Raw genomic sequence first — 23,533 nt, 5'->3', positions numbered from 1 at the left:
GTCCCAGGGTGTGGACTTTTAGGTGAAATGTATTTATAGACAGTGCCTCTGGGGCCAGAACTGTGGGGCCCCACCCCTTGACCAGCACCGGACTCACTCCAGGGGGTGATTAGTGTTCTTAAACCAGAGCTGAGAACTCCGGGAGGTCCCTGTCACTGACATGGATCTGTCACTTGTTGTAGTTGCCGTACTCTGACATATGTATAGAAGAGTCTATAAAATATACAGGTATAATTCAAAGAGCTTAAAAAGAGCATTTTTGAAGCCAACAACCAGATTAAGAAATCAACACCATGAATACCTTAGAACAATGGCTCCCAACCTTTTCTGGCATCAGGGACCGGTTTCATGGAAAACAATTTTTCCATGGATGGTGGGGAGATGGGAGGTGGAGCTCAGGTGGTAGTGGGAGCAAGCCTCGCTAGCTTGCCCGCTGCTCACCTCCTGCTGTGCGGCCCGGTTCCTAACAATTGTTGACTCCTACCAGTACCAGTCTGTGGCTTGGGGGTTGAGGGTCCCTGCCTTAGAAGCTCCCTCTTCCTCTCAGAGGTGACACGTGTCTCAACTTTTTGTTTTAACCAGTCCTTGCTTTTCTTATTCTTATTACCTGTGTCTGCATTCCTAAACAATATGTGTTTTTCAAGTTTTGGAAGTTGAGTATCAAGCACAGTCATAACTTTGGGAAGGTCCCTGTTGAAACTGTCACACAAAGGAGCCCAGGAGAAGCAGAGGGCTCCCAAACGTCATTAGCATTGCTGGGGGCAGAGTCACACTTTTCCTCACAGTGCTGCAGGAAGCCCATTCTCTCACTGGTCCCTGCCCTTGGGTATCACTTTGTAAATGGGGTTGCCATACACAACCCCATTTGCAAAGGGGTTGTAGAACGTTCAGAGAGAGCGTTACAGAAGGGGATTCCTTATAACATTTTAATTAAGCAGGGGTCCTTAACCAGAGGCACAGAGAGAAACTTCAGGGGGCTCACAAACCCTTTGAAACTGAAGGCATTTCATTCTTTGCAGGAAAACAGTCCATCATATTTCCAGAGGAGTTGGCAGACCCTTCCCCATTAGGATAAGGAATAATGCGGCCGTTGTGGTGGGTTGTGTTTGTTTTTAAATGAGTCCTGGGGTGGTTGGAGATTTCTCGACGTGTGTTGGGTCTGCTTGAGTGTGAGTCTGCGTTGGCTTCATACATTTCAGTGTGCTAAGCTGTTGGGAGGGAAATGAGCAGTAAGTTATATATACATGGATTGTCCGGGGTGGAATCCTTGATTATGCCGTGGGTGGCCTAACAGGCTTTGAGTTTTCTCGGAAACCTCCATCTCCTCCTCTTAACCCAGAGTAACTAGAATGCTGAACTGGAAGAAAAAATTGGAATGGTTGTATTTTCAAAACAAATGACCTCATTGCCTAAATTCCACTTTACGAAATTCCACTTTATGCAAAAGAAACCCTTTTGCTTTATAAATAATAATGGATCTTTGGGGAAACAGATCCAAATGCCCATTTAGTGAGGGTGGAGACAGATTTGTCATTGCTGAAGCTAACTCCTTAGAAACAAAATACAACTATTGTTACACCAACCTCACAGTTATTTCCTAAGAGATATGGCAATTTAAATTTATAATAACTGACATTCACTTCTGCAAAGTAGGCTGGTAATTATGCTTTGCATAAGCTGACTTAATGTGAGGTACTTGCAGCTTCATAAGGGAAGTTTGGAATTCTGTAGCTGAAAGACACCTGAGTTTTATCCTGCCCACACTCTTTTTGCAGGTGAGCGGACCGAGGGGTCTGTAAGGTTAGGTGTGATGTGCCCAAGGTCACTTCAACTTGTCAGTCAGCTGGAACTGGAGTCCCAGAGGAAGAGGCGCAGCTATTTAGATAATTATGATTTAAATATATACTTAGATGAAGATTAGTTTAAAAAACTATAATCAGAAGACACTTCCTAGAGAATTAGCATTTTGATCATCTATTTCATTTTAACAAAATGACCCTTGGCAACACTCTCTGTGAAATGTACTGCTTCCAGGAGGGTTCTGGGCTCCGGGGCCCAGAACCCTCTTGTATGGACAAGGAGCTTTCTTTTTCTGTTCTGTTCTTCAGATCGCAACAATTCGCAAGTTTTAGGTCTTCAGGTTCTTCTAAAAATTTATTAGATTTTCTTCTTGTACTCAGCTGTGAACAGTTCTGGGGTTTTGTTTTTTGCTTTTTAAAAACTTTGTTTCTGAAGAAAACCAGGAGTTTCAGTTTGGCTGTTGAAAGTCCTTGGGGATGAAGGGAAAAGAACCAGGGGGATGGTTGAGATGTGGCGTAGCGGGCTTCCCGGTCTCTTCTCAGTTAAGAGCCGGACAGAATGAGAATGACGTTTACTTGGAAACTGAGTTTTATTAAGGAAGGTAATTTACAGGTAAATTTAAGCTTTATAGCCTTGGTCCTGTGATTTCGTTCCTGAACTTGCCGTTACTCACTGCTGATTGTGGGTGAGGCCTGTTTTCTTTCTGAGTCTCGGTTTTTCACGTCTGTGAAGAGCGGGGTTGGGGCCCATGATCTCCAAGGGCTCTTTGCAGCCGTGTGTCCGGACTCTGCATTGTGGGGTTCGAGGAGAGAGGCCTCCCAGAGCTGCTGGCAGCGGGATGGGGCCTCTTTCGAGACTGCAGGCAGCGGGCTGCCAGCCGCGCCAGTGCCCAGCACTCCGAGACTGTTTGCCCCCCTGCGAACATTTTTTCCTCACCCTCTTTGTCAGCTGAACCACGTCAGGGTCACTCAGTGTTGGGAGAATGTTGCTCACTTGTGGACATGGCCACCTGCACTGATACCTGTCATTTCTCTTCTTTGCCAGTGTGCTGCTGCAGGGTAACATCTGGACTGGGCTCCTGGACCCGTGGATGTTTAGCTCCCCACCGTTCCTGGACTGACTTGTCAACAGCAGTGAGTAATCTCCATGTTTCTACTTTGCAAGCAATTGCAGGCCCGTGGAATCTGAGGCCCGGAGGGGTTGTGGGCAGCAGTCACAAAGTCCGCCCAGGGCAGCTGATGGACTGCCTGCCTCTATAGCCAGCCTCCCTCATACTGAGCTCCAAGAGCCTCAGTATGAGGCAGCTGTGACTTTAGACACAGCCTTCTTTTCCCCAACAGTCATAATGGTCGTGGGGCCTTCTGAGTCTGCTTCCATGGAGTGTCTTTGTTCTACTACCAGAGGCAAACCTAATTCTCTATCTTTACTGGCCTGCAGGGAAAGTCTCTTTAGGGTGGCACATGCGGGTGCTGTCCCCCCTGCCTGATGTCCTCTTCGCCAGCATTCACTTTCTTGTCCTAATGCAGCCCCTCACGCCAACCCCTTTTGGAGAGGTCTTATCTGATGACCTCGTTTAAAGATGTTTTCCCACCAACCCAGGCATTCTCTCTCTCAGACCCTTGCTTGCATCTTTATTTGCACTTGGTCTATCCTTTGACAGGATAGGTCTCTTCAGTCACTTGGTAGACCACTCATTCATTCAACCAATGAATATTTGAGTGCTACCTGCCAGTGGCTAAGGTAGGCAGTTGATGCCGTCATGGAACTTCCATGAAGAAAGAAAAAGATCAAATAGAAACCTAAATAAACTCTCACAACTCTATCTGGGTAGGCTTTGTTGTGAATACTCTAAAGGAGCGTCATCGGGGGGTGTTGTTAAAATGCAGAACCTGATTGGGTAGTCTGGGTGGGGCCCGAGATTCTGCATTTCTAACCAGGCCCAGGTGATGCCCACGCCTCCGGGTTGTAGATCACACTTGGAGAAGGAAGGTCTAAGCTTCTTGATGCGTATGAGACTTGGCCTTGAGTGTGAACCTTGGTGAACTGCCTGCAGTCTGTACCTGTGAAGCCATCCAGATACCCACTGGGATTTTGTCTGGCTTCAGTGGTGTGGGGCCAAGTGGTCAGGGAGCTGAGCCTGGCTGTAGAGTATGGGAGCCTGTTACTCTCACCCGTGACTGTGAGTTTGTACCTTAATATTGTTATTGCCACTTGTGCTTTTACCAATGAAACCCTGCCTTAAATAATGTGCCTTTTAGATTTATGAGATGAAATCCTGTAGGGGTCTCCACAGTGTGGCTACTCCATGTTAGTATTTCTAAGAAGACTGAGGGTTTTTTTTTTTTTTTCCTGGTTCTTAAGGTTCCTGTGTCAGCTGGGCTAATGCAGCTCTTCGCGGGGGGGGGGGGGGGGGGTGGAGAGGCCATGCTGGGCACTGACCACAGAAGCCTCAGAGTGGACCGAGGGGGAAGTTCAGGGTGACTTTGCCAGCAGAGTCTCGGGTCCAGGCCGTGCACCGGCCCTGGGGCTGTTCTCTTGATATGCCCCGTGTGGTTGTGGGCTTGGCACCACTGCGCTGCTGCAGTCAGGCCTTTCAAAGGTTGTGTTTAGTTTTCCAAGGAGCCAACTGGATCCTCCACGTGAGCACTTAACAGTCTTAGCAGCCGTTTATGGAGTACTTAAGATGCACTAGGCACTGGGCAAAGTGCCCGTCACACAGTCCTGTGCTTTCAGCCTCCCCACAGCCCGTGAGCAGGTTGTCACTGTTTTACGGAGGGCGAGACTGAGGTCGGAGGCGAGGTAACTCGCCTGGGCTCACAGAGCAAGGCGGGTCTGGGTAGGGGGTGTAGCCAGTCTGTTGGACCTTGAGTCGCTGATTATTTCTGTTATTCTGTCTCTCCCCCTCCCCGATTATACCCCTGTGTGTCAACTCTAAAGGGTTGTTTCTGTAGCACTTTAACCCCGTGAATTAAGGGAAGATCCTGCTCACTGTGTGGAGAGATGAACAGGGAAGAGGCAAGCATGTGTTTGTTGATTTTGGAGGCCAGTGCTCACCCCCCTCTGCTGGCCGTAGCCAGCCTCCCAGGGGACAGCTCTCTGAGGGGACTGGGATTGCTGCCGCTGAGCCTCAGAGCCAGCACTGCCAATAGTCCTCGAAAGCTCACGGCGGGGGGGTGGGGGGAGGCAGAAGTGAGGGGTCAGGCTGATTCAGGGTGTACAGAAAACCATTTTTTAGCCATTCTGTGGGGTTTCTGTATCAAAGACAATCTCCAAATAGGCTCTCTGTGCTCAGGGTCATTGTGTCTATTATGTATCAGATATGCTACTCTCATGCTGTATGGATTTCAGGTTTTCAATTAGGCCCCTTGATTTTGGCTTAATGTATATAGGGAGCCACTCAACACCAAATGCAGAATTAAGTTGGAGCCACGTAGCCAGGCTTCCATGGCAAGGTGTGCACTCTGCTCTTACGTTTTGGGCAAGGACAGGAACCATGCTATTACACTTGTATGCAAACTCTGTGTTACTAAATCCATGCCTGTACCTCCCGTCTGGAGTGCTGGGCTGGGCCCACCCACACCCACACCCACACCGAGAGGGAACTGGATCTGAAAAGCAGCCCCTTCTTGCTTATTTAGGCTTACAGGGTTATGCTTGCTTTTTTATCCAGAGTCTGGGCTCCGCAGCCAGTGGGAACTGGAGGCACATCCCTGCTCTGTGGTGTACGACTGTGTCTTTGTGTGTGTTGACAGGAGTCTCAGTTTCTCATACAGGCACCAGTGCTGTTTCCTGGACCTGTTTCCTCAACGGTGAAAGGAGGGAGATGACTGTGACTTAGAGTTGTTTTAGATGGGACACTTGTAGAACCCTGTGTACTCCTGTTGGCCACCGGTTCTTTGTTCCACCTGTGTCTGGCTGAATTCCCTCCAGTGGAGCTCTTTTCCCGCATCTGAAGCCAATTTCTCTGTAGAAGTGAACCCATCGAGAGGAAGGTTTTTGCTTCGCCCATTCAGTCTCCCAGGGTCCAGCACTCAGCCAGGAGCCCAGATATTTGTTAAATGAACCCAACGGTGTAATTTCCCTTCTTTCACTTGCTGCCCTAAAATCAGTCTTGTTTGGAGAGCAGCGACTTTCAGGTGCTGCTGGTGGATCTCAGCAGAAACACAGGGGTGGCAGCCCTGGGTAGATTGGTCTCTGCTGATAAGTCTTCACACTGAACTCCTGATGAGTGTTTCCCAGCTGTCTGCGCACTTCCAAAGCCTTCATCTCTGGAATCTTCTGTTATCTGCAGTCATGGGAGAGAGCAAATGGAATATGCTCTCTGAATGTCTAAAGAAAAGTACATTTTTTCCTATAACAAGTTTTGGTTTGGGATTTCTTTAAAATGTCTTTTCACTTTACAAAGTTATAAATATAACTTAAAACCTGTTAATATTTAAAAAAGAGGGGGAAGAAAGGATTTATAAAAGGGGAAAAAGCAGTTTCCCTCGTAATGTTCTTTACAATGGCCGTGTCTGCCAGGGCTCCCAGTCTCCCAGGGTTCCCAGGTTACAAGCCGCACTTGGGCCCGATGGCCTCCTCTCCTTGCAGCGGGCTGTACCTTGTTACCTTTTATCATGATGAAACACACTTGAGCATTCCAGGGCCAGAGGCACGGGTGCCTTTTCCCTGAACAGTATTCAGATGCTGTCTTGCCATGCTTGCGACCTGTGCCTCAAGGCAGAATCCTGTCAACCTCTGTCATTCAGAATGTCTCAGCCCTAGAACCAGCACTGCTCACAGGGCAGTTGGGATGGGGGTGCTGGAGGATTCTGCCTGCAGCCCGCCCTGCTCTAGCGAACTGGGATTCCGATCCATTTCATTACTTGTCTGCAATTGTGGGTTCACGGTGACACCCAGTCGCAATTCTTTCTCTCATTTGGGACTTGCACAGGCATGTTTCTCTGTATTAAAAAAGAAAAGCTTAGAAAGCATGATTTCTAATTGAAGAAATGATTGGCTGGAAATTAGCCAGTTTTTATTGTCCCTTCTCGGAGACAGAGCTCTTAACCTGGCTTAAGAACAATAAACTGTATTAACCCCATTTGCTTTTGCCAAAAAGGAAAAATATTTCCAAGGTGGTACCAGGACTCTAAAAATAAAGCCCTCCTGACCCTTTGTGTGTGAGAAAGAGTGTGTGTGGTTTTTTTTCAATAAAAATAATATAGTGTCACAATGTTCTGTGTAACGCATTTAAAAAAACTAATATCACAGACATGGGTTCCATGCTAATACAAACCTAGCCCGTATTGAAAGGCTGCACATTATTTCTTTGTGTTGTTACATTTTTTTAACATGAAAAGTTACATTGTGTAAGGCTTCATTTTCTTGTTGCGAGCTGGTCCTTTTCCCCTCCCCCTCCCTCCCCTCCCCTCCCCTCCCCCCCCCTCCCCCCCCCTCCCCTCCCCCTCCCCTCCCCTCCCCTCCCCTCCCCTCCCCTCCCTCTTCTTTCCCTTTCTCCTTCCTCTTCCCTTCCCCCTCCCCCTTTTCCTTTTTCTTGTAATATCGCAATGAGCAGTTTCATAATACTTATTTGTAGACCATGTAGGAGTTTCTGTAGAATTCCAAGGTGAAAAGATATACACCTTTAAAAATCCACCTTTTACGTGATAATTTATATTCCAAACAACTGTGTGGGGACCCTCACTAGCACTGGATGTTGTTAATCTTTAAAATTGGTTACATTGAAAGCTAAACGAATATATACAGTCTTCTAAAAAATACAGCCGTGCCAGGTCTGGGGTTCATAGGGCTTCAGACAGGTTTTTGACCAGCAGGGGCTGCCAGGATAACATTTCCAGTCTGTTGGTTCCGCCTTTAAGACTTTTCACAGGGCTTCAGTGGACTTGGCCAGTTCTGTCCAAGAGCTCCTTGTCTCTCTCTACTTCCCTCCTGTTCTTGTTTACGCCCAGTGGTGCTGACTTGTTAATAGATGCTCAGAAGCAATCACTGTGTTCAAGCGCATGCGAGAGAGAAGCTATGGGTCGGGCTAGAGGCTGTTCCTTGCCGCCCGTGGCCACCTCGGCCCCTCTTTCCAGTTGCCCTCCCTCCATTCTTGCTCAGAGGGACGCTCCTTGGCACACTTGCTGCGGCCACACTGCGCGGTCCGTGGCTGGGGTCTCCCGGGCTCCCCCAGTTACTGTGGCCTTCGCCAGAAGCCCTTTTCTTGAGGGCAGCGTCACAGTCCCTCTCTGTGGTTTGTCAGGCATCCGTGGCAGATCTCGTGTTTACCAAGAGCAGATGATGACAGCACGATAACAGGCTGATAAAATTCCCCTGGGAGCGAGCGTTGCTGACTTGCCCACCTTGGAACAGGCTTCCCCTGTGTGGAAGCTGGCACCCTGTCTGACAGATTTCTGCACCCGAGCGCTTAGAACAGGACCTTTCCTGTTGCCAGTCATCAATTTAACTACCTTCTTCCCTTTAAAGGTCGTGTAGCCTTTCTCTGGGAAGATCTCCTGGACAGCCTACCTGGTGGGCGTTGGTGTTGAGGAGATGCAACAAAAACTGTCGAAAGCAGCCCTGGCTGGTATAGCTCAGTGGATTGAGCGCGGGCCTGCGAACCTGACAATCGAGGTTCGATTCCCAGTCAGGGCACATGCCTGGGTTGCAGGCTGGTTCCCTGTAGGCCATTTCCCAGCAGGGGGCTCACAAAAAGGCAAACCATACGTTGATGTTTCTCTCCCTCTCTCCTTCCCTTCCCTTCTAAAGATAAATGAATTAAAAAAAAAAAAACTGTCAAAAGCAAGCCATCTTGACAACAGCCACAAGGCTTGGCACGGCCTCCTCAGCGCGACTACATAGTAGTTAGGACAGTAGCTATCTCCCCCAGATGTTTTGTTCAAAGGAAATATTTGAATGATGAAAAAATACCCTCAAACACCCCCTGAGAGGAGAGGCAATCAGTTAAGTGGCTCCCGAGATGTAGCTGGAGCGCATCCCTGCACCCATGGACTGCATTTGGCAGTGTGTTTTGGGGCCAGCTGCGTGGCTCCCAGGAGATGTTAGGGAAAGTAATGAGGTGGGAAGGGGGGCCGTGACCCTTTTGCAGCAGCTGGATTTCCAGGGCAGGGTTTGGGCTGACTCGAGGTCACAATCCAGCTGCTGCTGCTGCTGCTGCTGCTTGGACCTGCTGTGGTGAGGATGACTCAGAAATCTGGAGGGTGGCCCTGGTGATTTCACTGCTGGATCACAAAAGCCCTCTGGGGTGGGCGTGGTCGCTGGGGCGAGTGTACTGATGAAGTGGATGTGATTTGGATGCTAGTGCTCTGGGACACTGGGGTCCGTTAATTACTGAGTAACTTGGGGCAGATTTTATTTTTATTACTAAAAAAGGAAAGATTAGAGTTCTGGTGGCAAATATTGTGCAAAACAAGAGCAGATGATACAAAATAAGTTCAGTCTGACATGCAAGTCATCTGTTTTTAAATTATCTTTACAGATCAGTTGGTCAAAGGCCAAGGTATTTTCAAGGGTGTCCCAGGGTTTTCTGGGGGGTGTCAAGAGGTAGATAGACTCTAGGCTCCACTAGCCCCACTTCTCAGAAAGGATGAAAACCCACACATTTCCAGACGAGAGAAAGTCTGTGTTAGTTTCTATTGCTGCTGTCACAAATGACCAGAAATGTAGTGACTTAAAATACCACCAATCTATTGTTTTTGGATTTTCTAGATTAGAAATCTGAGTCTCGTTGAGACTTGGGTCATTGAGACCCAAGGTGTGGGCAGGGCTGGGTTCCTTCTGGGGCCCCCGGGGAGAGTCCATTTCTCTGTCTTTCCCCTGCTTCTCCAGGCCGCCCGCATCCTCAAGTCCCCGTCCTCCACCCTCATCCAGCTTCGTCGTATCTTCCTCCGAAGACGGCTGGGAAAGTTTCTCTGCTTTTAAGGACATTTTTGGTTCCGTTGGACCCATGTGGATAATCCAGGACAGTCTCCCTTCTCAAGGACCTTAATCACACCTGCAAAGTCCATTTTGCATACTCAGTGTCAGGAGATTAGGACATAGACACCTTTGGGGGAACATTCTGTCTGTCACTAGGTCAGACAGGTGTGACTGTGTTGCAAGCTTGCAGGGAGGTGAGAGGGAGAAGTAGCTCCAAGTATCCAGGTCTGACTGGTCAGGACCCAGGTCCTCTGCTTCTTGCTGTTGGCCCCACTGCATGATGCCCAGCAGAAGTGGAGTGGGCTCCTCACAGGCCGTACCCTGTGCTGCATCCAGTTTGTCCCTGGATAAGAGGCTCTGAGCATGAGGAAAACAGGAGGAGCCGTCCCTTCCTATGGGAAAAGATAAAGCGGGTGTCTGCACTCCAAGCTCTACCTGGCTGTGTAATAGCTTATGGTGGCTGTTCCTCCCATTGTATTGGTAAACATCTGCTCTTGTCAAGGCTTTGTGGTGAGGAGCAGGGCCACCGGTGAGCTGGCTTAAATGAAGTGCCTGGAGCCTGTGGGGTTGTCAGTGCAGCTGGCCGTTCCTGGGCGCTCGCTGTGAACCTTGGTGACACATCGGGGCCTCACCAGTGCATGCTCGCTTGCGTGCTCTTTCTCCAAGAAGCCACTCTGGGATGTTTCTGTACAGCACCACCACTGTCCCGCAGATCAAAACTACATCAGCTCCTTTGCCTAAACTCCCAGGGGAGTCCTTGGCCCAGCTCGGGGCAGGTGTCCAGTTGGGTTAGAGTTGAAAGAGGAGCACAGTCACCTGGATCTGTGAGTGGGTAGGTGGCAACAGATGAATTCAATATGGGGAGGGGGCCTTGCCTTATTCTACAGGTATTGTTACCATGGAAATGCTTTGCAAACAGAATCTGAATTTGTGTTGTTTTAAAATACTTCATTCTAAGCTAGCCAATGAGGCTGCGTACCTGAATGAGTTTCTGCAGGAACGTAGAGAAAAATGGCATTAGCAGAGCCGTGTTCTGAGCCTTAAAGATGCTGAAGTCATTAAGGTTCCTGAAAATGGCTATTAAAAAAACCCAAACTTTCTTTTGAAATAATTTCAAACTTGCAGAAAAGTTGCAAGAAGAACACGAATGCCTGTACAGTCCAATCTAAATCTGTCAGTTGTCTGCTTTGCCACCTTTGCTTTATCATTCTCCATATTATGCACCATCTTTTCCGAACCATTGGAAAGTTACATGCATCCTGCCCCTTTACCCCTAAATACTTCAGCAGGTCTTTCCTGGGAACAGGCGTGTTCTTTCCATAAAAACAGGTCAATTAGTAAACAAAGGACATAAAACATTGAGACACTGTTAGTAGCCCTGGCTGGTATAGCTCAGTGGATTGAGTGTGGGCTGTGAACCAAAGGGTCGCTGGTTCAATTCCCAGCCAGGGCACATGCCTGGGTTGCAGGCCAAGTCCCCCAGTGGGGGCACATGAGAAGCAACCACACGTTGATGTTTCTTTCCCTCTCTCCCTCCTTCCTCTCTCTAAAAAATAAAATTAAATTATTTTTAATGATTCCAGATTCATACTTCTCAAACTTCTTCCAGTTCATGAACTGTTCTTTTGGAACTTACCGGTAGAGCCGCCTCACTTGTCGTTACAGAAGCAAACCGAATGACTACATGCAGCCCCCTTGGGGTTGACAGGGGAAATGGCCCTCTCTAAAAATGAAATAATGTATGTGATCACAAAAATTAAGTACTTGTTATGAACAGCAGTACATCTTGCACACCTCTTGTACACCATAAAAGGTGGGAGAAGGGTGTGAAGGAGCCTCACGCAGCCCGTCCTCAAAGACGCGGCCTTTCTTTTGACCGTTGCTATTAAATTGATTTATGGGTTCATTTGTTTCTCAGTTCTTTTCTTTGTTCTGGGCAGTTGAAATGCCTGCTCCTATTCGTGGGGTTTGCCTCTGCCTGACTTGGGGGACATGTCTGTGTCCTCAGAACTGGCAGCGACAGCAGGCCTCCCAGGACAGCTGGTGGGAGAAATGACTAGACCTGGGCACGTATTTGCAGAGGTTGTGTTTGCGCCTGAACTGGGCGTAAATAAAAGTTACACGCAGCTTTAGGAAAACTAGATCTGGGGATGCTCCATCTTCCCTAAAAGGCTGTCAGTCATTTAGTCCCTTATCCTGTGCTGTGGTCTCAGCAAAAGCTTTTCAGGGTTGTGTCTGGTCTCTAATTCTTAAAGACGTTGTATATGGTTTCACTAGCTTTTTTTCCTGTGGAATTTTTGCTCAAGGAAGGGGCTTGGCAATATGTGTCACTTTTTTTTTTTTTTTTTAACAGGAAGTCCTTGGTGCCTAGTACAGAAATGTCAGGGAAATGTGTCCTGGTGGTGGTCGTGGTAGAGAGCAGGTGTTGACGAGGTGTGGGGAGGGGGGCTGAGGTTGATAGAATAGGGCTGAGATGTCCCAGAAATGCAGAGTGAGGTTTTGAGAAGAGCTAGAATAAACTAAAAGTAATATGATAAAAATACAGTGGTGCCTCATTTACCTTGGTGTCTTCTGGGAAGGAGGAATTCAAAATGAGTGAGTTTTCTAAGTAATTAAAGTTTTCCCCAATTACAGGTGAAACTCTGTTCAGTGTTTCTTGAAAAAGTCGGCAGTACATTGTGTGCTTTCCCACTTTAGGAAGTAGCAGATAAGCATCATAATTTTACCTTTTCCTTGTGACTCAGGAGTTCTGGGCTGAAACAGTGGCTGCTGTCCAGACAGCCAGGGTGCCCGAGTTGTGCCAGTCTGTCTGACGGCTTCTCCCTCCTTTGGCATCGCTGAGTGCCTCAGGAGCTCCTGCTCCTGCGCGGTTCAGATAGTTGGCTTCAGGCAGGACCGAACGTCCTGGGGCACACCCAGTAACCGGGTTGATGGATGCTGGCTTCAGAGGGAGGGCTCCCTCCTATGACTTCAAGTGAATGGGTCTAGCCGTGGCTGCTTGGTTTCTGCCTGGTGGCTTGGGATTGGTGGCTCAGGTCTTAATTTATAGGTGTATGACTGAATGATGGTGTGGAGAGGCCAATACCCCTGAAAGATCATTTTTTTAATTCCTTTTTTTGTGAGGAGGCAGGAGAGAGAAGCAAGGAGAAAGCCTTGGTCAGAGCCTTTACCGACTGGGGTTTCCAAGGAGGTGAGGTCAGGCAGAGTGAACATTTTAGCACTGGCTTGTCTGAATAATTCCCGTGGGCTTTGGGCTATAGGTGTGGTCTCAGGGTGCCTGGGAGCTTGTCCTGGGATGACTTCGTGCAGGGGACATGAGGGCTTGGTGTGTGAGAGTTAGATAGGGAGGTGCTTTGCGGGCAAAGACTCCGGAGTGGTTGGCTTGTGTATGAAAGGCATGCCCCTGTCGGAGCTCTTGGTGGGCACTAAGAATTGGCGGGTTCTGGGAGGGGCAGTCTTTCCCTGGGTTGGGGGCTGAAAGGCCCCCAGATGCCAGAGTGTCAAGAATACAAAAAATAAGAAAATAAGAGTTAATACATCTGGCTGTTATGAATGTGCCACATAGACAAGAACAGTGGCCTTGTAACATAGGGAAGTTCCAACTTCTAGCCACCTGTCTGATTGCTTTGGGGTCATTACCACCCTCAGCTCCGACTCTGTGGTGCCTGGAGGTTTTATTACAGTGCTTAGCAGGGGGGGGGGGGGGGTGCTTTATGACAGAAGGGGGTCTTACATTCTGCTTTCTTAGAGAAAGAGGTGTTTCTGTCCTCTGGGGGGGTGTTCCCAGTGTTCATTTTCATCTGGGAGTGCCCTTTAAGGTAGATCGAGTTCCATTTCACGGAGGGAAAGTAAGCAAATGACCAGACTCTAAAGGAATCGGAGGGGGAGGCAGTGATGGTGGGGAACCTGTTTTCCCTTCACAACTTCTGGGGTGTTCTGTATATAGTTCAATCAATTGCTAATACCCAACACATACTCATTTTATGAGCAAGCTAAGTTACTCACTGCAACTCAAAACTTTCATTTATTATATAAGCAATGCATGCTATTACAGGTACTGTAGAAAATTCAGATCCATAAAAGAAAATAAATATTGCCCTTATAATCCTGTCATCTGGTGATAGCCTCTGTTCTGGATGATGGAAATGTTTCATATCTTTATCATGGTGGTGGTTATAACTGTGTAAAATTTCTCAGAACTAATAAAATGTAAATTTTGTTATTTTATTAGTAATGCACTTAAAAGGAATGTGCATTATTGTATGTAAATTCTACCTCGTAAAGTTGAGGGTGTTTTTTTAATCACATGTGGTGTACTATTTTTATAGGAAATAAAAGATTTTCTAAATGAAAAAAATAAAAATGATAGTTTGCTGTATAAGTTCCCTTATACAGGGAAATGTTTTGCAAAACATTTTCTCCTATAGTTTCGACATTTTCCCAAATTACAAAATTCATGAATGAAATTATGCAGGAGTTTCCTTTTACAGAATCTACTCTAAATAATTGCCTCTGTAATGGGGGAATACTTGTAGTCCCAGAGAGCTTTGCAGATTCTTAGGTGTCTGATGACCCTTGGGGGAGGGTTTAAGGTGGTGCTTTGGAAAGTGTGTGGCAGCTGGGGACCAGGTCCTGGCCCCTCCCCCCATGTTGCCCTGGAGACCTGCAGTGTTGGTGTGGCCATCCTGTTAGGCATTGTGGATTGGAAGGACTGGAAATCTGGAAATAACTACTTGAATTTGATTCGTGTTCCCAGCTGCCTTCTTCTCTGGGATGCTAAGTAACATGTTTGTAGTTCCTTGCCGGAGAGCCAATAATGGGCATAAATCATGATCTGGGAAATCCAGTCCCTGGACAGCTGTTGGCCAGCTGCTGATCTGGAAAGTTGGTGAACAGATTCTCAGATGAAAGTGAACTTTCTGAGAATCTTAAACTGTATCGGGGACAGCAGAGCCATACTTCCAGACAGTGGTCACATGGACCCGGAGGTTCAAATCCTGCCTGTACCATCGAATGGCCCTGTGAGTACTGACCAGTTATAAGGCTTCTCTGAGCTTTAGGTGCCTCACCTGTAAAACGCTGGTAAGGTACCCACCTGGCGGGACTCTTGTGAGAAGGGCATCAAACAGGTGATGCAGGCCAAGTACCCAGCACCATGCCTGGCTCATAATTACCCTTCACTGCTTTACCTTCTCTCCTGCTCTCCCCGCTGTTTTTGAGTATGGGAAGGCCTGAGCAAGTTACTCTCAGGAGAGAATCTGTTCTGAGCTTGCCTTACAAAAAAGTCCCCCAAATCTACATGGCCATGGCCCTGGCCCTTCACTCATATGCCGCCTCATAACAAACGCTGGTTCAACACAGGGCAGGCTAAACCTGATGTAAGTGCACAACCCTGACCCTCCTCGTCTAGGAGAAGGGAGGAGACTGGTGAAGAGGTTGTTTTTAGATCCATCTAAATTGGGGGTGCAGCTCTTCTCTGACAGGGCGGCGCTGTGGTTCCTTTATTCCAAGAGGAAGAGTGGTAGGAGGCTGAGAGTGGCCGGAGTGTGGCCGGTAGGTTTCACATGCGCTGTATCCCCAGTGCATTTAGCGTCTCCAGTTCTCCACACGGTCCCAGGACCCCGAGCTGATGTGTTCCCTTGGAGTTTGGATGGGTGCAGTGCCAGCCCGGTCCTGCAGACTTCCCTTTGCTGACCTGCCCCGGGGCTGACTTGCCCTGGGGCTGAGGTTATGGGTTCTTCGTGAAATTTAATTACAGTCTCCAATTATGGCTGGGCCTCAGCTGGTAGAGTCCTGTGGGTTTTAAACAGAAGTGCTTGCCTCTCCAGAAGTAGATTAGGGAGATGTCTATTCAAGCAGGGGATTTATACATGTTAATTCTGAGAGCAGACATCTGACTGAGAAAGGACTGTGTAACGTTATTTAGGGGGGAAAAGGCTCTACTTTGTGAACCTTTATTCCTTTAAGGAAGGGAAAAATCATTATATGGCAGAGGTTCAGGCCCCATGGGGTATTTTCTGGATGATTCTCCCTTTTAAGAGTCATGTTTCCACAGATGTGATAAAATTATCAGTAACTTCTGACCGCTCCTACTTCCTCCTCTTCCAGCTGAAAAATAAAATCTCTATCCGTGTTTCTTGCATGTCCTAGGCTTTTTTCCCCTCCTTCCCAGCCTTACAAGACAAGGATAGCTGTCTCCTTTGAAAAGGAAGATAGAAAAGGACAATTTTCTGGAGACACTGCCCTGTACCCCTCCTCCCATGCTTATTCAGTATCGGCGAGCGGTGAGTGGATTCCAGGCAGATGCAAAGACAGCCGAGCAAGTGAAGTCAGGCCCTTCCGACCAGTCAGCGCCTCCTTCCAGCCTGGCTCAGGTGCCACCCTTCCCCACTCACCCCACCCTGGCTTAGCTCTCTTCCTCTGTGCACCCTTAAGGTGTTCATGCTAATACTGAGAAGGGAATGTTAAAGGGCGTGGCATTGGGATTCCTGGCGCAGGCTTCACCAACTCCTAGCTGTGGGACTGGGCTTTTGAGTCTGAATTTCTTTCACTGTACTTGGAGTTATACTGTGTGATGTCTTCTCAGTCTCTCAGACAGGAAACTGAACTTCTGGGGGACAGGATGCTATGCATCTATTATTTCCAGTCATTCTTTTTTTTTTTTTATGCAATGACCCTCTTAGGACCAAGAGTAGAGAGAGGAACGCGATACACTTTGCACATGGTAGGAACGCTGAGCAGCTGCTGCACTGTGCGGTTTTTGTTTGTTTTGTTGTTTGTGATCTACATAGCTGAGAAAGCTTTGGATCTTTCTTCCCAGAGCATGCACTAGAGAGGAGCAGAGCATGAACCTGGCTGTTGACCCCGACTGCAACACTTCGGAAGCCAGTGTTAGGAAAGCCTCTTAGGGGAATGGCATTTACAAGTTGAGGGGTTAAGCAAGAACTCCCTGTTGAAAATTTTCTTGCCCTCTGCCAGTTAAGACCAGGGTAAGCAAGGGAGAGAAGAGGGTCAGAACGTACAACTTTTAATGAGACAGGTTTAAATTGGGAGCAAGAGGCTGAATACACGGACAGAATTTGAAGTGCCTTGTTGAATGGAATGTGGATGTAGAGAAACTTGAAATGCTGGTATTTCAAATGGGCCCAACTCTATCCCCTATTTTACCTGGAGAGGATACACTATTACTGTCTTTTCCAGAAGCAATTTTGTATGTGAAGCCCTGAAGGACCACATTCCACCTGATCCCTTTTATTAACAAAATTGTTGCTTTGTAGTGAGGCGGGTTGTGGCTGGAGAGCCCTTTCAAGGGGAGAGCCTGGAGGTATCAGGCCGGTTAATTGGGTGTTTGCCTTTTGGCCTCTTTCCAGTCTTTCATCACGGATGACCCCTTATCTATAATTTTTAGATCAGAAAAAAAATCTGCTCTTCCTCTTCCTGTGTTTTGGGAGCTAAGAAGACTGTGATAATGATCTGAGCACGAGCTTTGGGAAGCAATTGCAGTGTACTGGAAGGGTCAAGAGGGATTCCATGACAGACGCTAGCTGGGGGGCTTTGACTCAACGGCATCAAAGCCGTTGAGTTGCCCAGTCTGGCCAGCTGAGCTGGGCACCCTTTTCCTGACTCACTGTCTCCATGGATGCCTTCCAGAGCTGCAGGCTTTATCTGTCTACACACAGGAATGACCTGTATTATCCTCGAGTGAGGTATGCTGGAGGCCTGCATCTCAGAATCCCTACTTGACTATGGTTCACATGCCTGGCCGCACCTCACACCACCTGGATAGCTTAAAAAGAAGGTCTAGGGGACAGCATCTCCTAAAATTCTGGCTCACTAGGTTTCAGACGAGGAGAGGAGGTTTTACTGTTGAAGACCCCTGTGTGTGACTAGGATGGTCAGCACATCGGCCCCGCTCACCCTTACTCCCTCCACAGGTCCAAGCGACATGTACAGCAGCTGGCAGCGTGTTCACAGTGCAGCCTCTCGGTCTCTACCCAGCAGGTCCCTGCGCCAGAACCTGCTCTGTAACGAGGTCCGCAGGTGATTTGTGTGCACGTTAAGGTTTGAGGAGTGGGCGTCGTATACTGAAGTGTACAAATGATCAGTGCTCTGCTGCTCCTGGAATGGAATATTGACTCCGTACATGGGCGTATGTAGCTTACCAATGCTCTTAAGGAATGGGCTGTAACTCGTGTACGCCCAGTTTTTAAAAATTATATGTGAATCATTTCTTATGGATTGACTACCTTTTACCGTTAGTTGCTTTGCCTTCTGTTGTTCAGTATGCATACACACTTTCTCTGTAAGATGGACTGTGCTCTGTAGCCAAACAGGGAGGGTTTTGTGCTTTACCTTTATTAGCCCGGCTTCTGTTCCCTGTGCTGGGAAATCGCCTCTGGCTGTGCCTCCCTCGCCCCTCGGGACGTGATTTGCTCCTACTTCCCAGTATGATTTTCCCTTAATGCGTGACTATTTACTGTACTTACTCCAGTGTGCTCGAATTTATTACATTTCTGTGGGAATGAGGCCATATTTTATTCTATAGCTGCACCTCCCACGTCTAGGCCACACTCAATGCATCGTAGGGATCTGATACATGTTCACTGGGGAAATTAACGAATGAGTGGCATCAGTGACCCAGGGTTTCCGGCTTCCTCCTCTGAGTGTGGATGATATCAGTGTACTTATCTTTTCTTCATTGCTCCCTCTCCAACATAGCTGAGGGTGAGAGAGTGGGGGTCACTTCATTTTCCACCAGAAATTGTAGTATTTGATTCATGAAGAGTAAATCTGGAGGCAAAACCGAATTAGGCAAAAATGCATGGGCTTTTAATTAGGTTGTTGGGTGGCCGTTTAGAACGTCCCTGGGTGACCCGTGTGCCTGTTGGTGTTTTGCTCAGCTCCTCGGGAACTTACCCACTCTGTAGACAGGGCTCCTGCTTCCTCAGATGGGAAGAGTCCCGTTTAGGTCCAGCAGTATCTTTGGTTGATGACACTGGGAAATAGTTCCTCGGCATCCGTATGTCATAGTTGCCCAGGACTGGACTAGCTGGGGGTCACTCAGGAATAGCAAGAACCTTGTTATACAGTGACTTGTTTCCCTATGGGTGGTTTTATATTGAGGGACTCCGTAGTCAAATTAACATAGCTTTAACCAATTCATAATTGAGAAGACACATTTATTATTAAATTATAAAAAGGGTATGCAGCCCTGGCTGGTGTGGCTTGGTGGATTGAGCATGGGCCTGTGAAGCAAAGGGTTGCCGGTTTGATTCCCAGTCAGGGCACATGCCTGGGTTGCACGCCGGGTCCCCGGTGGGAGACACATGAGAGGCAACCACACATTGATGTTTCTCTCCCACTCTTCCTCCTTCCCTTCCCCTCTCTGTAAATAGAAATTTAAAAAAAAGGATATGCATTCCCATGCCCTGGTATTTTCTCGGTGGAGAGGTTGTGGGTACTTCTCTGTTAGAGACGCCAACATTCCGGTGTCTCTATGCGGCTACCCAAACTCTGATGGTCTTTCACTTGTTTGAAAACTAAGCAAAACCCCAAGCTTCCTGTCTTAATTGAGAAATTTAAAGTCTAGAATTTTCTATCTGTTAAAAATATAAATATGAATTAGATTTTTAAAAAACGTAAATGCTCTAGTCCACACATCTACTCTGAATGTGTTTTTCTAAAAATCTCTAGTGTAGGTCTCTGATTTTTGTTTGAATTTCTTTGGCATAGCGGAGCAGCCCCTAGCACTACCCACTGACCCGGTTTTAAAAATTACATTAAGACTTTATGTCTTTGAGATCATGTAAAGCTAGGCTATTTATTTTTATGCCATCCATAACTATTTGAAATTTCTTAGAATACCATGGACAAACCCAGCATGGTTGAGATGACTAAAATTACCATGAGGAATAAGTATGATAAGGTGAAACTACTAAGCTATCTCAAAACTATGTCCTTTATCCAGTCTCACTGTGGAAAGAAGTATTTCATATTGAATAAACTTTCTAGATGACAGACTCTTACTCTTGAAAGCCTTTAAACCAATTTCATTTAAACCACTTTGGAAATCTGTCTGAGTATTTCTGTTCTTTGTTTCAAAGAGTGTGCTAGAACAATGTTTTTCCTAATAATTTAGGATCCTCCTCATGCTACTGTGGTACGTTAACTGAGTTAAGTAGAACCGTTCGATTCTACAAAGTGTGGCCCCAAACCTCTTGTGCAGTTTTCATGCTGACTCTTTGAGTGTTTTTAAAGCTCCCTTGTACCAGCCGTTAGTTTCCCCCATCACCTTGCCTGTCCTTTTTTGCCTTCTCAGCCGTGTGTTATTTGGCAGAAGGACCACTTGGCAGGTTTTTCGGAATTAGGCAGATGCAGTGATCAAAAGTGTTGAGTTTAGGCAAGAGGGACAGGCATCCACAGGAGAGTCAGGGATTGTTGGGCAATGGCTTCATCTGCCAGAAGAAAATTTAAAAAATGATTCTGGATTGGTCAGCGGTTGCGTCCTGCAGAGCTGAGATCGTGTCTGACTGATTCCAAGTGTCTGTCACAGGAGTGTGAGGTACATCCAGGTGTCAAATGACCCCCCACCACCTGGTGAACTGTTTTCTGTAAAATTTGCCTTCTAGGGGGGCTTTCTTTTCTTAGTTCAGTTCTTTTTTGTGGATCGGTATTAGTCAGCAATCCATTACATTTTAGGATGGGTGGGCATGGATTATGTGGAGGGCATGACAAATTATTAAAAGAAATTTGGCAATACTGTTAAAGGAACTGATATACTCTGGAGAGAGCTGTGTGAGGGTTATTGTTGAACAGAGTCAAGCTCTATGTAGTAGAGTTGACAGTCATGGATGATGAAATGACTAGTGAACGACTGAGAGGAGTTGATCTTTGCTATAGTACCTATTAAGAGAATTACAGACATGCCATGCTGACTTCACAGAAGATTTTGGAAATAACTGGACAATTTTTTTTCTGTATTTGCAATCTGTTCTTTCTGTTCCCCTGGGATGTTATTTATTACAAAGAATTGAACAGAGAAATGGCCTGGATATGATTTGAAACTAGGCTTCCTTTAAGCAAATATATTTTGAAATTGAGAAAAAGGTGGTACAGATGTGCCAACTGATTAAGTGCCATTCCTTAAACATTCTTTCCTTGAAAATTCTTTCAAAATTACCGTTCAGGTGAGAGGAAGAGGAATGAATGTCTGAGATGGATGGCAGCCACTGGTGGGTTTTGTCAGGTCTAAAATGATGCAACAGGGCATTCCTGGCTGAAATGGGCCCACAGACCATACTAGGGAACAAGTGTTCATTGTCTTCAGTGTGTTCAGTGTATAAGGAGGCACTGTGGGTGGCCTCCATACCATATAACAAGAGGACACCTTTGTCATGGATTGAAAATGCTTAAACTGGGTTCCAGCTGGTCAAGGGCAGTACTTGCCTCTAGATTCCTGGAGCCTGAATGGAGCCAGCTCCTAGCAGCCTCACTCATGAAGCAAGGCAAGGGAAGAAAGATTTCATCAAAAATGAAACGCCCTTAGAAATGGCCGAGAAACACCTAGACTATCTGTGGCGGCAATCTGAAGCTCCATGAGTCCTCACTTGGAGTTGGGTACAATGTGAAATGCCTTCTTGGAGTGCAGTTGGGAAAGGAATTTTTGTCTCAATTGAGTAACTTTTCCCTGCTATTTAATATGCATACTCTTCTTGAGCAGTTAAAGATGCAGAAGAAAGGCAGCATTGTTAAAAGACAATCCTCCCGGGCTGCTCTTGGCCATCTTTTCTGGACCTGCAGGCCCTGCCACAGTCCACATGTTGACAGGATTTTGATGTTCAGAATTGGGTAACCTGAGGGGGTTTGCTATCTTGCCAGAGCACTTGTGTTCCTCACGAATTGTGCCACTGAAACAGGCATCCTGTGCAAGTTTGGGTGTTCACAAATATTCTGCTTAAAGGTGCAATGTGCTATGGGGCGTGTTATGGACCATCTCAGTGAGCATGAGACCAATGATGGTTTTCAAAATGCTGAAAGAGTCTTGGACAGTTAAGCCTCCTTTGCATTGTATAAGAAAAGGAAGAGTTTTTATCTCTACTTCTTGCCTCTCCTTGGTCAAAAGACGTGGGTTGAACCATCGACTAGCATACTCAGGCCTTATAAGGCCCTTTTGTTCCCCTAACTCCCGAGCAGGTCACATGTGTCTCTCTCTGCCTGGCTTTGTCAAGCAAGCCTTCAGCTGAGCCCAAGGGGAAGGCTGGGGTGGATACCCATTGACCGATCATTGAAAACTCTCATCAGTTTCCATCCCCACTAGGCTTAAGTTACTGAAGGGGCCTCCTACAAGGGTGCTGGAAACCCCCCTTTGTTGTTTGATAGGCTCTTGCAGAAATGAAGCTTGCGCTCACACTGCTCTGGGAAAACCTTAATTGTTGGTTAGAACTGTTCGTGATCCTGCCATCCTCCGAATAGCAAGGCTGCCTGCTGTGGGACAGGATATCTGAATTGCAGAAGTGACCAGAAGTTATATTTGGGAAGGAACAGGACCAACTGGTGGCATCCAGCCACACCGATGTGAGGGAACCTCTGGGCGTTGTTGCTTTTTCTTTAATTGGACACTGTTAAACCAGCAGGGTCTTAAAATGGTAAGTGATTTTAATGCAATGCCTAAGGAAGCCTCATCTACTTTTTCCTCCCATCTTTAACCTTTAAAGATATATTTTGAAGAATGCCATGTACCTTATGACTCATTTTTTAAAATCTTTTTATTTATTTATTTTTAGAGAGAGGGAAAGGGAAGGAGAAAGAGTGGGAGAGAAACATCAATGTGTGGTCACTTCTCATGTGTCTCCTACTGGGGACCTGGCCTGCAACCCAGGCATGTGCCGTGACTGGGAATCGAACTGGTGACCCTTTGCTTCACAGGCCCATGCTGAATCCACTGAGCTACACCAGCCAGGACACTTTATGACTCATTTTTGACATGATTATTTCCAGGGTAGGGAACTAATGAATGGGCACCATTTCTATGGAGGGTCAAGTACTAAAACACTAGCCAAAAATCAAGTAAGCGTAGTTTGGGCGAAGTAGGGCCAGTGGGATGGAGACAAAGTGTGGCATGTGGCACGGCTTTGTAATCTTTACTGTTCTGTTCGTTTGTGCCTACGATGGGCCTAGTGGGAGGCTGGTGACAGGTGGCTCTGCCTTCAAGAATGTGCTGGTCCAGTGCATGAATTGGAAGGCATCGTTACTACTCTCCTCAGCTGAATAAAGCTTTACAGTCCCCTTGATAAGGCTGCTACTTCCTTCCTTTTTCTAAGACAAAATAAGCACCATTTTTTCTAGGAAATGGCATTATAGCCTGAATTTACCAAGTTTGACAACTGTTCTTAAATGCCTTCAAAACATGAAGTTGCCAAAAACAAATACTTGAATTGCTGGGTTCCTCTTTAAAGGATATGAAATTAGGTTTTGGGCTCTGAAGTTTCTAAGGAGGAAGGCTGTCCTTGTGCCATAATGGGAAGAGCAGTGGGTGGGGAGTCGGTGAGAATAGCAAGTCTGTGCTGCCCACCGGTGCCTCATCTCAGGCAGCTCCACTCGCTCTAGGCTCTGGACATCAGGCTCATTGCCAGGAGCACTGGCCTGGTAGCACGTGGACTCTCCTTAAACCATGAATTTCAGACAGGAATCAACTGTGCTCCTGATTCTAAAGTTGGTAATTACAATTCAGTTGATCCATAAAAACTCATTTGTTGCTTGGTTTCTGGCCCAGCTGGAGGGGACGATGGAGGATGTTATCTGTGGCTCTCGATCC

The 23,533-nt window shown here is 47.0% G+C and overlaps 1 protein-coding gene and 1 non-coding gene across 7 annotated transcripts in view; both read left to right on the top strand.

The window, feature by feature from the left end:
• Positions 1-23,533, top strand: part of TLN2 (talin 2) — a 409,343-nt gene that overhangs the window by 65,867 nt on the left and 319,943 nt on the right. For all 6 annotated transcript variants that reach the window (XM_053670053.1, XM_037151006.2, XM_053670051.1 and 3 more), the window contains exon 2: positions 2,845-2,933. The gene's annotated coding sequence lies outside the window, so the exon portion shown is untranslated. The remainder of the gene's footprint in view (positions 1-2,844; positions 2,934-23,533) is intronic.
• On the top strand, positions 10,676-10,805 carry LOC119053514 (small nucleolar RNA SNORA33). The gene has a single exon (XR_005083317.1). It is a non-coding gene; the product is annotated as a small nucleolar RNA SNORA33 (small nucleolar RNA).

The sequence above is a fragment of the Artibeus jamaicensis genome, unplaced genomic scaffold (genome assembly GCF_021234435.1).
Source record: "Artibeus jamaicensis isolate MK-2021 breed Jamaican fruit bat unplaced genomic scaffold, CSHL_Jam_final contig_548, whole genome shotgun sequence".
In the NCBI taxonomy this organism is placed as follows: domain Eukaryota; kingdom Metazoa; phylum Chordata; class Mammalia; order Chiroptera; family Phyllostomidae; genus Artibeus; species Artibeus jamaicensis.
Note: the sequence above shows the minus strand (reverse complement) of the source record. Positions and strands in the feature narration are given on the sequence as shown.